General features: G+C 36.6%; 1 long non-coding RNA gene across 2 annotated transcripts in view; it reads right to left on the bottom strand.

The window, feature by feature from the left end:
* LOC138145675 (uncharacterized) overlaps positions 1-15,126 on the bottom strand; it is an 85,271-nt gene that overhangs the window by 45,709 nt on the left and 24,436 nt on the right. The window contains exon 5 of one of the 2 annotated variants that reach the window (XR_011164287.1): positions 180-3,148. The exons of the other annotated variant lie outside the window; for it this stretch is intronic. This is a non-coding gene — a long non-coding RNA (uncharacterized lncRNA). Of the gene's footprint in view, positions 1-179; positions 3,149-15,126 lie in introns of those variants that run through there. 2 annotated transcript variants of the gene reach the window in all.

Raw genomic sequence — 15,126 nt, 5'->3', positions numbered from 1 at the left:
AGTAATTATCTGAAGTCAGATTTGAATTCAGGAAGATGAGTTTTCCTGACTCCAGACCTGACACTCTATTTAGTGTGCCCTAATTAATTAAATTTGTACTTTGAGTCAGGTTAAAAACTATGGAATTTATAACACCTTCATTGACCCTTTTCTGCCACTCCACCATTACTACAGAAGTCAGTCCATAAACATTTATTAAGTACGTACTATGTGACAAACACTGTGCTTAAGCACAACAAAAAGAGGGAAAAGACGGTCTCTGCCCTCCAGGAGTTCACAATCTAATGTGTAGAAGTGGAACTGCACAGAATTAAGAAGCAAGATACATTTTTCTTTATTTCTTGGGTTATTATGGCCAAGTAATTCATATCTTATTTTGATGCCTTATCCAGGGCTTGGTGATAACCCTAAGTTTTTGAAGCTATGTCAGTGAAGCAAAAATTCCAATAGTTTTAGATAAACCAGAAAATCTTTATGAAATTCTCCGGAACAGACTATTATCTGTTATAATAGACTGTTATCTCAAGACCAGTCTAGCTAGCCAGTTATGAAAAATATTTAAATGCCTATTATGTGTCAGGCACTGTCCTATAAGAGCTGGGGATACAAATACAAATAAAAACAAAGACAGCACCTGCCCTCAAGGGAACTTACAATCTAGTAAGGGAAGACTACACGCAAAAGCAAGCTGAAAAGCGTGGGAAGGGGAAGGAGGTACAAGGTAAGAAGGAAGTATAAGGATATGTTGGAGAGATCCAGAGAAGTCCAAAAGCAGTGTAGCTGGTGAGAAATGGAGAGAAAACTGTGTTGAGCCCCCTGCTTAAATGGAGACTCTAGAGCCCACAGCCTAGCAATCATAGAATCCAATAAGAGGGACAGAAAGTACTGATGAAATGTATCAGGTAGATTCAATCTTTCAGCACAAAGAGATTTCCAAAAGATGGGTTTCCTAGGGAAGGAAAGTGAGATGGAGAGTTCCAGAAAAATCCAAAAGCAGTGTGGCTGTTGGAAAATGGGGGAAAAACCATGGGGAGCCCACCAAGGAAGCAGATATGCATCACTAGCAGGCTGTCTACTAGGTGATAAAATCCATAACATTTCAAAAATTTATATTGTTAAAAAAATGTTTGAAACAAGCATATGAAGAACTTAATCATAATAGACAAATAAGCTGACTGAAATTATGATGCTTAGAGAAGAGAAATATATTTGATAACTTGGACTGAGATCAAAACATAAGGGCAGTTTCATCCCTGCACTAATTACTTCCTATATGTAACAACACTCACATTAAACTAAGTTTTTATAAAAAGAAAAATTCTCATTTTAAATGTTAATTCCATATTAATATTTTTAAGACATAAAAACTAAACAGTATATTGCTGTACCACATTGTAATTATGTAAACATAATATTTATATTAAATTTAGGTTTAATAAGGTTTTATCTTTTTTAAGGATGAGCTAGAATTTTTAACTATCAAAAATTATTGATTACATATAGGTAGCATGTATATATTGCTTTAAAGTTTGCAAAGCTCTTTATAAATATTATCTCATTTTATCCTCACAACCCTGGCAGCTGTATACTTTCATTATCCCCATTTGACACATGAGGAAACTGAGGCAGACAGTGAGATTAAGTGACTTGACTAAGGTCACATAGGTAGCAAGTATCTGAGGCCACATTTGAGCTCAGGTCTTTCAGATTCTATTAAATCCAGTACTCTTATCTACTGTGTACCCAGCTGCCTTAGATTAGGAATGGTACACACAAAGTCAATTTGTATTTTAGACATTCCTCATTGTCTTTAAAATATTTAATTCCCAATTTTTATTACACATTTGTTCCATCATTTAATTTGTATATAACCACCATCATTCCTCAGGTACTTCAGTTCATATTTTTACATCTGAAATTCTTTTAAACTTTTCATAAATAATGTGATCATTAGTTTTTTTTTTTCCCTAAACACTTACATTTCTCTTTTTAAAAAAAATTATAAACTTTATAATCATAACAAACACAAACATTACAATATGCAAAGAACAAGAAGACTATGTGAAACTGCAAACTTCTGTTTTGCTGGAATTTTTAAATATATATATATTTCAAGTTTAACATTGTAATTCCAACACTGATCTCACTGACCGTGGGAAAGTCATTTTAACTTCTGTTAGTGACTGTCCCAAGTTCACAGAGGTATTAAATGGCAGAGCTTGGATTCAAACTCAAGTCCAACGACTTTAAATTCAGTGATCTCTCCACTGCACCACAATGAGTGAAGACAACGAATCAAGATAAACCAGGTTCTAGATTCACCTTTGCCACAAACACATGGACAGTGTGTGGTCATTCTAAAGGGTATAATTGGCATATCTACTCAGCATGTCATCAGCTGAGATGGAAAATAAATCCTGATCTCTCAGCACACATGTAGGCAGAAACTAGCAGCAGTCAGTCCTGAGTCCTTTTTAGTCTCCCTGTATTTGTACATATCACTACAGGACTCCCAAGACTCACCCTACCCCTCACCTCCAGCCTTTCCTTTTCAGTGGTTTCCCTCTAAGGTTTCTCTCTCAGGGTTATAATCTCTACCACAATTTATGAGATACTGTCTCATATTTGCCCCCATCCCACTATACACTACTCTCTTCCCTATCTTCTGTATGACTCCAGCTTCCTTATATATAAGTTAAAGTACATTTACTGAAGTGGAATAGAAAATAAAAGGTATATATTCCTATACATTCCTGGACCAGCTTCTAGGCAGGACTTGAACTCTCAACTCCTGCCATTTGAATTTGATTCTCCTGCACTCTAAATTTGACTGCTATCACAAAGAATAGCACTCAAAGGCCTTTTGCCAAATTTGCTTGTGTTGAGAGGAAGGGAACATGCATTTTTTAGGACCTACTATGTTCTAGGCACCACTTCAGCCACTTTACAAATATTATCCCCATTTGATCCTCATGACAACTCTTTGAGGTAAGTGCTATTATCCCCATTTTTCAGATGAGGAAACTGGCAGGTTAAGTGATTTACTTGCCTAGGATAAAACATCTAATAATTGTCTGAGATGGGATGTGAACTCAGGTCTTTATGGTTCCAGATCCAGCATTCCTGCAGCATCCCAATTGATCTAATCCTAGAAAGTAAGGTCAGAGAACAGAAGTAATGAGATATACAGGTAAACAAGGCATAACCAAACTGTGAAAAAGTTTTTCTGACGGAATTGGAAAGACAGCTTGCCATTGGCTGTAAAAAAATTAACAACATCCCTTAGTAGTTTTAAAAAATCTAACCTTCCAGGCTCAGTCAAGGGCAGAAGCAGATTTATAGAGTATGACTCCTATATTCTGTCAGAGAGTAGCAAATGGAAAAGATTTTTCTTTTCTTCCTTCTTGCCTAATTCCTTAAGCCACTGTACCTTACTGCAGTTACTTAGAAAAAAAACTGCATCAAGCAGGAAGAGGGAATGGAGGGAGGCTGTTACGGAGTGTTCAAAGGAATAGAACATTTGGAAGCAGAGAAAAGTCATGGAAGAAGACAATTAGCCCAAGCAGTCAAGAGTCAAGTGCTACAAAGGAAAAGACCCAAGGAGCCCAGTTCCCACTTTGAGATTCTAGGCCCAGGGTGGGGCAGATAATGGTATATCTTGAGAATGTCACACAGAGAAAAGGAGATGCAGGCACTGTAATACTGGAAGCAAGAGTTGCCTTGGCCATATATTCCCAAAGACTGTCTCACTACTAGCTTACCCTGTGCCCACTATTCCCTCTCAGCCAGTAAATATTTATTAACCTGCTATGTGCCGGGCACTGTGCTACGATGTGGGAGACTGTACCTCAAGCTTATGACCTAGACTCGAATGTTATATAGCTAGTGTTCAAACCATGCTTCTGTTTTGAGCTAATTATGTCTACTAGCTAAACTATTAAGGTAAGTACTCTGGTTAATTCTTGGGCATCATAGTTTTAGAAGTGCAGATCCACTGAGTATCTTAGACCCCGAGATCTTCCCAGAGAACTAAACAGCGAAGTTGTGTATTCCAAGTGAGAAAGGTAGCCCAGAGGGGCCATAACAATTTATCTTACTGTCAGCAGGTTAAGAAAAACATTGTCTCACTAAGTTCTAATCTTCCTTTTCACCTCCCATATCTTGGAACTGATTTCTACCTGCTGAACAGAAGTACATGCAGTCAGATACCTTCATGGAATGGTATGTGTGCATGTCTGTGTGTATGCTCCCACCTTATCCCTATCTCCCTATAGAACCACATACAAACTTTCCTTCTTGGTTATGTTAATATTCAACGATCATCTCAACACTAATATGGGACTTTTTTTTCTTTTTAGCATTCAAAAAATCCAGCACATTGTGAGGACAAAGAAGCAGCAACAACTAAGGGTTACACTAGCTTTACAATCTTGAGAAACTGATTTAACCCCTTCAATCTTGAGTTCTCATCTGTAAATTAAATTGTATTAAAGATTCTGTAAATCCTATGATCATAAATAACTTACCCGCCTAACTCTATAAATGAAGCTAGGTTTGCTAAAATCAGTCATTAAGCTCTTTTAGTTCTAAAATATTTTTATTTCTTTATATACAAAGAGCTAGAAGGTTGACTGAAATTAGGGTATTTGAATCAGATGTGAATTATCAGCAATTCATATATAAGGATTATAGGAATTAAGAGCTAAAGAGCACCTTGGAGATGTAATTCTATCCCCTCATTTTACAGATGAAAAAACTTGAGGCCCAGAGAGTCATCTGCACTCTTGTCACATAAGTACTACCTAAGATCTGCTACTAAGGAGCAGATCTGGGATTTTAACTCAAATTTTCTGAATCCAAAGTCTGGGCTCTTTTCTATTATACCATGCACATACCATGTGGCTACATTCTGCTTTAATAAGTACTAACACCTGTTTGTTTGGCTCAGACAGTCTCATATTACTGGCTGGTTAAATTGCCCATTGAAAAAAATGTTTTAATTTCTGAACTCTTGTATTTCACATCAGGGAACCCAGCTCAAGTCATTTAACAGACTAACCAAGTGATAGGAATTTACTTAACAATAACCATCATCCTCTTGGATTAAAGTATAAGCACAAATTTACTAATTTTCTTTCATTACATTTACTGTAAGCCTTCAAACACTCTTTTGCATAGAATGCAAAAAATATTTGTAATTTTCCCAGTAGATAATTCTCATCACCAGCCATGTTCTTAATGGGTGCTTTTTAACCAGTAAGCCTAAATGTGTGCTGCTTTTCCCCCCTTTTAGCCTGTTTTACAGGACCACAACAAATCATTTATTCTATTTTTCCCTGCCTCCTCTCTTCACCGCATGGATTAAGGACATAGGAGGACTTTATACAAAACAGTTGTGTACTGAGATTTTATACAGTACTCTATTCAGTTTGATTAAATCCTACACTGTAGGCTTTGTTGTAAACATTTCATTAAACATCCTTTTTGTTGGAAAAACTCAATAGTTTTATTTGTTGCATTCTTCAATGTTGTAAATATCTTAGCATATACTATATATATGTATATATGTGTATGTGTATATGTGTGTATGTGCACGCGCACGTGTTTTAATTGTAGTATTTATCTCATTGGATCATGTTTAAAAGTTAGATGCAATATATTTTCTTTTTGTTCTTCCTGTCAACAAAACTAGAATGTGTTGACTTTTTAAAACTTTATTAAGTTGCCTTAAGTGCCTTATTAGGAATACTAAATCAAAATGTTTTTTCACCTTGGAAACTTTTAGTTCAATTTTTCAGATAATTCACTATTTAGAGTTTATATTTACTTTGAAAACTTTCTAAAGTTCTAGTGTGTTTACCAGATGCTTGCTCAAATATGATCTTGTTTGTTTTGGAAATCATATGTACATTTGTCTCTATATTTTTCTTCCCTTTGCTATTCAGGTCTTTTTTAGTACCTGTCGTTGGGTCTATACTACATTAAAAACCAATGCTTGAAAAGTAGAAAAGGTAATCAAATGCAAGTCCAAGTGTAGATAAATCTGAAGTTAACAAATTCAGCATTTTCTTCTCCTGAATTTTGTCAATTTGATTTGTGAATGTAGGCATGGTTCAAGAATTAACAAGCTTATTTTCCTATATATAAACACTTTGAATAAGCGTAAGTACAGACAGAAGTGTATGTGTGGGTAATGTTACCTATACAACTTGATTTTAACAAGTTTGTCTAGCTTGGGCAAATAGCATGTGTCTACTATATTAATTGAATCTGTAAAGAAATTTTATGTGAACAATTAAGCATGTTGAAAGAAATAGAAATTTACATTTCTGAGAATATCATTACAGAAGGCTGAAAACTGGATTCACAAACTGAAAACAGTAACCAAGGCTGTGTTGTAGAGATCTAAAGAAATAGAATATTGAAGGAATGAAAGGTCTCTGCATATCATATAATGTCAGACCCTTGGTTAATGACAATGAAACTATTCTCTAGAGTGAAGTTTGTTGAATCTGTTAACAAGACAGCATTTCCAGGATCACAGGACTGTGTCTTGGCTTCAATGACAAATGTCCTTTGAAAAAACAGGGTGTGAGGAAAAGTCAGTAGAATTAGAAGATGTAAAATTTCATCAGTACAATTTTATCAGTGTAATTTCATTAGCAAAATTTCATCATGCCTCTCTTGCTTTGAAAATGATAGGCTGATTTCCTTGATCACTACAATAGAGGATCTGAACTCATGTCTTAGGATGAATACCTGAATAAATTTAACCAGAGATTTTTATTTCTTCATCATGATATGACCATGTCACTCCACTGCTTAAAAAGTTTCAGTAGCCCTTACTTCTAGAACACAAACATTTTTGTTTAACATTTATAGTCCTTTGCAGTTTGATTGCAAGTTCTTTATAGTTTGATTTCAACTTATTCTACCTCACATATACTATGTTCCTGCCAAACTTCATACATGCCATTCCATTTTCTGCCTTGGTGCCTTCCACCAAAGTTTTTCTCTGGAATGCAACCCTTTGTAATGTATACTTTTGGAATCCATGGTTGTAATGAGAATGTAAATTTTTAAGATCTTCCCTGCCCCTAGGCTAAAGTGCACCAGGAGCCTGGGGTGGGAAGCTTGTTTTTCAGTAGATACTTTTTGATTGGGCAGTGGGTCAATAAAGTTGTTACATTCTCTGAGCCAGGAGAAGCCATTGTTGAGAGCCCCTCCCTCCTCTTTGAAAAACTCAGATGTTGATTTGGTATGGATGTAATGGTTGGAAAGTTTGGAAACTTGTCTGTCTTGATAATTCTGTCTGTATACTCTGAAGTTCGGGGTGCTGACCTTTTTCCCCTGAACTAGGTAAACCATACATATTTGACTGTTTAAAACAAGCTTGTTAACCCATTTTGAGTTGCTTTCCTTTAACAAAGCAGATCCAAGAACCTGTGTTGGCAGACACCCTGGGGATGCTGGGGTACTTGCTGCTACAATGGTCCCCTTCAATGCACAGCTCAAGTACCACCTTCTATGTGAGTTTTCCTTCCCTCCCCCCACCTTCACCCTCCAGTTGTTAGTGCCTGGATGTAGCCCTCCTCACCTATCTGGCATATTTTAAACTTTAATGTAGTTTTTTTTTTACTCTCTTGAAACCTAACAGCTAATAGTTATGGCCCCAAAATACCAATTTGACCAAAAAAAAAAAAAAACCCCAACTTTCAAATAATAAGTTTCATTGGTTTCCAAGTTTTGCTTTAAGGATTATACTGTGAAATAGCAGACTATTCGTTTTTTCATAGTGGTTATAATAATATGCTACACTGATTCTAACAGTGATGTTATATGACTGTCATCATGGAACACCACAATCTGTTTTTTAGTCACCACACATACAATTATCTGAGACTAAGACTATAGGGTAGCAAGAAGAATATATTGAATTTTGATGGAGAGTACCTGGTTTGGAATCCTAGTTCTACCACTTACAAGTTGTATGGCCCTGGGAAAATCACTTGACCTCTGGGCCTTGGTGTCTACATCTGTCAAAGGAGAGGGTGGTACTAGATTTTCTCTAAAATTCCTTCAAGCTCAAATTCTTTGATGAGCCTATGGGTCATTTAAAAAAAAAATGGGACAGTCCCAAAGGGCAACAGAAAGATGTATACAGGAAATGGTATAAAAGATATCATCAGAGATGATGTATCACCAGAAAATAAACTATGCCAGTGGTGCATTGAGGAGGGATAACAGATGGACAATCAATGTACCAAGTAGATATCCATGTAATATTAAAATAACAAGAGAAAAGCTTCCAGAGTACTGGGTAAAGCCCATCATGCAAGATTTCCAGGAAATGGACAAGAGTTACAATGGATGCAACAGCATGAATGGGTTATGGTATCTGTTAAGTGCACATATCAATAAAATCACAGATCCATTTAAGTGTGGCTATATTAAATACCTAGGTGTCTATTTAATAGGTTTCTAAAATATACCATATTCAAGAATTTTTCAGTAATTAAAAATATTGTATATCAATTTCCAAAATCAAATTTTCCTTCATTTAATATTCCTTATAATGACTCATTAACAATAAATAATTTTTTCCATGCAACAGCTTTGCCAGCCTTGCCATCCTAATACCTTCAAATGACTCTTTAATGGGGGAGGGAAGCGGGCAGAGCCAAGATGGCGGAGTAAGGACAGGGAATTACTTACTTGAGCTTTTCCCCCAACCCCACTAAATACCTGTAAAAAACTACTCTAAACAAATTCTAGAGGTGTAGAACCCACAAAATGACAGTGAAGTAAATCTCCGGCCCAAGACAATGAGAGGAAAGGTATATCACACTAGGCTGGGAGCAGAGCACAGTCCAGCATGGGTCACTCCAGCAGAGACAAGGCCAGAGCAGATCTCAGAGGACTGAATCACTGGCATCTGTGGCAGTTTCCAGGCTTCTCAATTCACAAACACCAAAGATAGCACAGAAAGTCAGTGGGAAAACTCTGTGGCACCTGGGTGAATGAGGAGTACAGTCTAGCTGGGATCTGGCCCCCAGCCCAGGGGCACCAGAGGTGGTGGCAGAAGTAGCATCAGCAGTAACTGCTCCAAGAGCTCTGGGCCTGCAAACCATGGGGCTGATATAAAACCCTGGGACAGTACACCCCCCTGACACACACAACCCCTTCCCCAACTAAATGCAGAGTCCTACCTTGACAAAGAATTAGAAAGGCAAGCATTTGGCTGGGAAGGTGAACAAACAGTGGAGAAAAAAATCAACAGACTGTAGAATCTTACTTTGGAGACAAAGAAGATCAAAACATACAACCAGAAGAAGACAACAAAGTTAAAGCTCCTGCATCAAAAGCCTCCAAGAAAAATATAAATTGGTCACAGGCCATGGAAGAGCTCAAAAAGTATTTTGAAAACCAAGTAAGAGATGTAGAGAAAAAATTGGGAAGAGAAATGAGGATGATGCAAGAAAATCATGAAAAATGAGTCAACAGCCTGCTAAAGGAGACCCAAACAAATACTGAATAACACCTTAAAAAATAGACTAATCCCAATGACAGGAGGTCCAAAAAGCCAAAGAAAAGAATGCCCTAAAAAGCAGCATAAGCCAAATGGAAAAGGAGGTTCAAAAGCTCACTGAAGAAAATAAAACTTAAAAGTTATAATGGAGCAAATGGAAGCTAATGACTTTATGAGAAATCAAGAAATTATAAAACAAACAAAAGAATAAAAAAAAAAAAAAAGACAATGTGAAATAGCTCACTGGAAAAACCACTGACCTGGAAAATAGGTCCAGGAGAGATAATTTAAAAATTACTGGACCACCTGAAAGCCATGATCAAAAAGAGCCTAGACATCATCTTTCAAGAAATTATCAAGGAAAACTGTTCTGACATTCTAGAACCATACAGCAAAATAGAAATGGAAAGAATCCACCAATCAATCGCCTCTTGAAAGAAATCCCAAAAGAAAAACTCCTAGGAATATTGTAGCCAAATTCCAGAGTTCCCAGGTCAAGGAAAAAATATTGCAAGCAGCCAGAAAAAAACAATTCAAGTATTGTGGAAATACAATCAGGGTAACACAAGATCTAGCAACTTCTACACTAACGGATCAGGGGATTCGGAATATGATATTCCAAAAGTCAAAGGAGCTAGGATGAAAACCAAGAATCACCTACCCAGAAAAACTGAGTATAATACTTCAGGAGAAAAAATGGATATTCAATGAAATAGAGGACTTTGGAGCATTCTGGCTGAAAAGATCAAGAGAAGCATGAAAAGGTAAACAGGCGAGAGAAACCATAAGGGACTTATGAAAGTTGAACTGTTTACATTCCTACATGGAAAGATCATATCTGTAATTTATGAGACATTTCTCAGTATTAGGGTAGTTGGAGGAAATGCATATACATATATACATACACACACACACATGGATATAGGTAGATGGCAGGTTAAGTTGAATATGTAGGTATATCTTAAGAAAAGATCAAGCAAGAAAGGGAGAGTATTTGGAACTTAAAGTTCCAACTTAAAGTTTAAGTTTTAAAAACAAATGTTATTATTTGTTTCATATAAAACTGGGGGGAAAAGAAAACACTATTTAAATAAAAAAATAAGTGTTATGGGTTGTTTTTTTTAATCAAAGAGAAAAATATCACCACCATCTCCCATAGAAGTCTTTCCCTTCTAGTAAACTCTTATAAAATTTCAAACAGGCACCTGTTATTGCCAATTTATTTGAAAGACAAGAGTTGATGGTGCCGTTTCCTTAAAACAGAATTGGTTCTATGTTTACCACCCCCTTGTCCAAAATACTACTTCCATTTCCCTAAAAACAGCTTACTTTATTATAACTCTTTAAGCCTGATATGTTCTCTCATTTGATCCTCACAACCCTATGAGTTAGATGTTATCCTTGGTTCATAAATAGATTGAAGCTCAAGCTCAGAGAGCTTAGGGAATTTATGTGGGGTCATAGCTATTAAGTGGAAGTTTCAGAATTTGAACCTGTCTCCTAACCAAAGTTCAACACTCTCCCATGTTTGGAAATATCTACTGAAACATGGTATCAAAAGGCTCATCTCTAACTTAAGATCTCCTGAAAACTTTTATTTCTTACCCTATTAGGTACCTCTGAACACAAAACAGTATTATCCTAGCAATAGGAAATAAATGCCTTACTCTTAAATTACTAATGATCAGACACACATGGACCTCATTAAGCTTTTAAGTATGCACGGGGTAGAAGTAATATAATTTCCTTATGGCACTGTCAGAAACTTCAGGCATGGCTCCCTTGCAATATGACTGAAGGTCTGAAAACTAAAAGGAAGTTGGAATAATAATTACAGGGAACAGTGAACTGCAGCTGTAGGTCCTATCCCATTCCAAGGCAATTGAAAGGCTAAAGGATCCAAAGCAAAATTGGCAAAAATGGAACTCAAATGTTTGTTAGCTGCCACACTTCTATAATCATATATTGTACTGCAGCCCAGTGAAATGACAAACCTCCCCTATTAAACAGCTCCACTGATGACCCTTTTCAGTAGTTTCTCCCAGCCCTCTTTCCCTATAGCTTTGGCCACCCTAAAAATGATTAAAGAACCTAAAATTATGCTCCTGTGTCTCAAATGTGTACACATCTTTTGAGACATTACAGATGGACAGTGCACAAACTTAGCATAGAATTAAGTGGGAAGAGATCAAGTTGCAATGTTTTAGAAGCTGTTCAGTGCTTTGAATGTCAAACCACTTGATACTGCAAAAATCTACCTTTAACCGTAATTCTTTAGGTGATGTTACATGGCTACAAATTATGGACCTCAAAAATATCAAAAAGGTAAAAATGCAAAGGTTCTGATAGATAAAAGTAGGTTGTAGTATGCTAGCATGTTAGAAGAGACAGTGTAGTACAGTGGGAAGTACTTGATTAAGAGTTAAGGGCATCCAAGCAATCTTGCCTTTGATACCTAGAGTTTTGTAGACAAGTCACTTCTCCCTTCTGAGTCTCAATTCCTCATCTCTAAAATGAAGATAACGGGGCAGCTAGATGGCACAGTGAATAGAGCACCAGCCCCTGGAGTCATGAGAATCTGAGTTCAAATTCAGCCTCAGACACTTAATTTAGCTGTATGAACTTGGGGCAAGTCACTTAACCCCAACTGCCTTGCCTTTCCCCCCAACTCCAAAAAACCATAAAATTAAGGTAACACCTATAGGTACCTTGTTGTTTCTTCTCAAAAAGGACTGTGACATCAAGATGATTTGCAATCGATTAGATTTAAGTGAGGGAGGGCTGTGTAAGGTCACCTGCTTCACTTTCTCCTCTGGAGCCATTTGGGTCCAGTGGCAAGATAGAGATCAGGATGACTGGAGATGGCCTCCTCACAGGAATGATGAGGATCAAGTGAGATAATGGATCTAAAGCATTATAAAAGCCTTCAATGCTAGAAATATAAGCTTTTATTAAATACTTTATGCACTAGAAGCAGGATGAAAGATAATGAAGAACATATGTAGCTTCTAAAGTGGGTGGTTCACTCAAATTAGCAGCTCTTTATCAATCATTAATTCTAAAATACCATCAATAAGTAATGTTATTTACATTTTAGATAAGTAAAAATGCCCAAATCTTATAAAACCAATCAACTGAGGTGTGCCTATTTCCATTATAAAAATATCCTTCGCCTTCCCACCAGGTTCTTTAAATCAATGGTTTCCAAACTTCATGTAGCAAAAGTCCATTTTTTAGATAAAAAATTACTAACCCCCTATTCTTCACAAAACAACCTATACAAATAATTGTGTATTTATTCAAATAAAATCATGAAATTATAAAACTATTAACAATATTTTTCTCGAGTGACTCTATTTTGTTGCCAAGTTTCTCAAAATGTGGAGTCAATATACCTACTTGTAATGTTCTCAACCACTAAATAATGGGAAGATGGTGGAATAAGGAATGAAACTACCTGGGCTCTCCAAAATTCCCCAACAAATAACTTAAAATAATGCCCCAAAGTAAATCTCAGAGCAAGTAAAGCAGCAAACATTTAAAAAGATCTGACTGGTCTGACTGAAGTGCAGATACCACCAAGTCAAAAAACAGTAAGCCCTAGGGGAAGCTCTGTTGTTGGCAGCCTTAGCTTCAGTTTTCACTCTACTGACAGAGCTGGGTTTAGGCAATTGATCAAGGGAAAACTGTAGGAGCCCTCTGGTGAAGCAGGCCATGGAGCACAGGTGCACTATGGCTGTGGCTGAGGAGAGGTGAACAGAAACAAGCACACACCAATGAACACAATTAGAGAGGGGAAGAGTCCTGCTGACTGTGGTCACTTGCAGGAGCAGAATCCCTGGTTTGTATTCCAGGGCAGAGGAACAAACCATTGCTTGCAGCCACCTGATGATCATGATGGCAGCAGTGCTTGGGAGCCCTGGTTGAGACTCAGGAGCAGAGAGGAATATTTGAGGCTACTTATTATAGACCAAGGCTAGAGGACCAGTGAGCAGTGACCACACCTGGCATTGGATCATAGAACACAAGAACCAAGAGGTCAAAAGGCCCCCCAGATAAAGCTCAGAAAATAACAGCACAAAAAAACCTGAAGCCTGAGACATTATCCCCATACCCTGGGACCTGAACCCAACTCTAACATAAAGTTAACAGCCAAAAAAATAGACCATTTTTGGACATGAGTAAAAAATATGGAAAGAATTCAACCACCAATAGTGATACAATTGGTATCATGGTACAAATGGTACAATGGTGATTGAGAAGATCAGGGTTCAAAACTCAGATGACAAAATAGCTTCTTGCAAAATGTAAAATGGTCACAAGCCTAAAAAGTTTTGGAAGAGCTTAAAAAGAACTTTAAAAATCAAGTAAGAGAAGTTGAGGAAAATTAGGAAAAGAAGAGTAATGCAAGAAAAGCAAAAAAAAATTATGAAAAGAAAGTCAACCAACTGGAAAAAGAATGCCAAAGTTACTGAAGAAAATAATTCCTAGAACGAGTAAAAGGGAAGCTAATGACTTCATAAGAATTCATCAAGAAATGATGACTTCATTATCAAGAAATAGTAAAACAAAATCAAGAGAAAAAATTGAAAAGAATATGAAACATCTCATTAGAAAGACGACTGATCTGGAAAAGAGATCAGGGAGAAATGATATGATAAAAAAAAGTCTAGTCACTATATTTACTTCAAGAAACTGTCAAGGAAAACTTCCCTTAAGTTCTACAACTAGAGGGTAAAATAGAAATTGAAAAAAATCCACCAGTTACCACCTGAAAAAGATGCCAACACAAGAAAAATTACAGCTAAATTTCAAAACTCCCAAGTCAAGAAAATACTACAAGCAACTAGAAACAATTTAAATATTGTGGAACTACAATCAGGGTAACACAAGATTTTGCAGCTTTTACAATAAAAGACCAAAGGGCATGAAATGCAATATCCCAAGAAACAAAGGAGCTGAGTTTGCCACAAAGAATAACCCTATCCGTCAAAGCTAAGTGTACCCCGCAAGGGACAAAATGGCATTTAATGAACTAGAGGACTTTCAGGTTATTTTTTTTTTTATTTAAACTCAAATACAAAATAAGGGGAAAAACTGCCATGTGCACAGCAAAACGTAAGGATTTAATATTAAGCAATAAATTTCCATTTCAAGAAAACCTATATACCAACTACACGTTTCCGAAGGTGTCCATCTTTGCTTCCTTGGATACTTTCTTTTGTTCTCTGCTGTACTTTTATTTTTCCTCCTGTCCTCCTCCACCCAAGAAGGCTACACGTGTATATTTATACACACATCTCCACAAACATAGACATATATACTAACACAAATACATAAGAGTATATTACTCTGATTTCCACTTGTCATGTTTCTCTGAAGATGGGTAGCACCTTACTTCGTAAAGTCGTCTTTCTAGTTTTCTAATTCTAGCAGCTCATCATTCCCTACACAACAATATTTGGACTCAATCACATTTTATCTGGGAGATTTGAGGTTTCTCCCCCAATTTTCTACATTCCCTCTATTCTCAGCTAAATAGGATTTATACAGGAAATTTTTAAGCCAAAATAATCAAAATTATTCATTTCACACTG

This window comes from Petaurus breviceps, unplaced genomic scaffold, assembly GCF_028583685.1.
Source record: "Petaurus breviceps papuanus isolate PSGF00001 unplaced genomic scaffold, PetGlider_PUasm1.0 90743, whole genome shotgun sequence".
In the NCBI taxonomy this organism is placed as follows: domain Eukaryota; kingdom Metazoa; phylum Chordata; class Mammalia; order Diprotodontia; family Petauridae; genus Petaurus; species Petaurus breviceps.
This window is presented reverse-complemented; position numbering and strand designations above follow the sequence as displayed.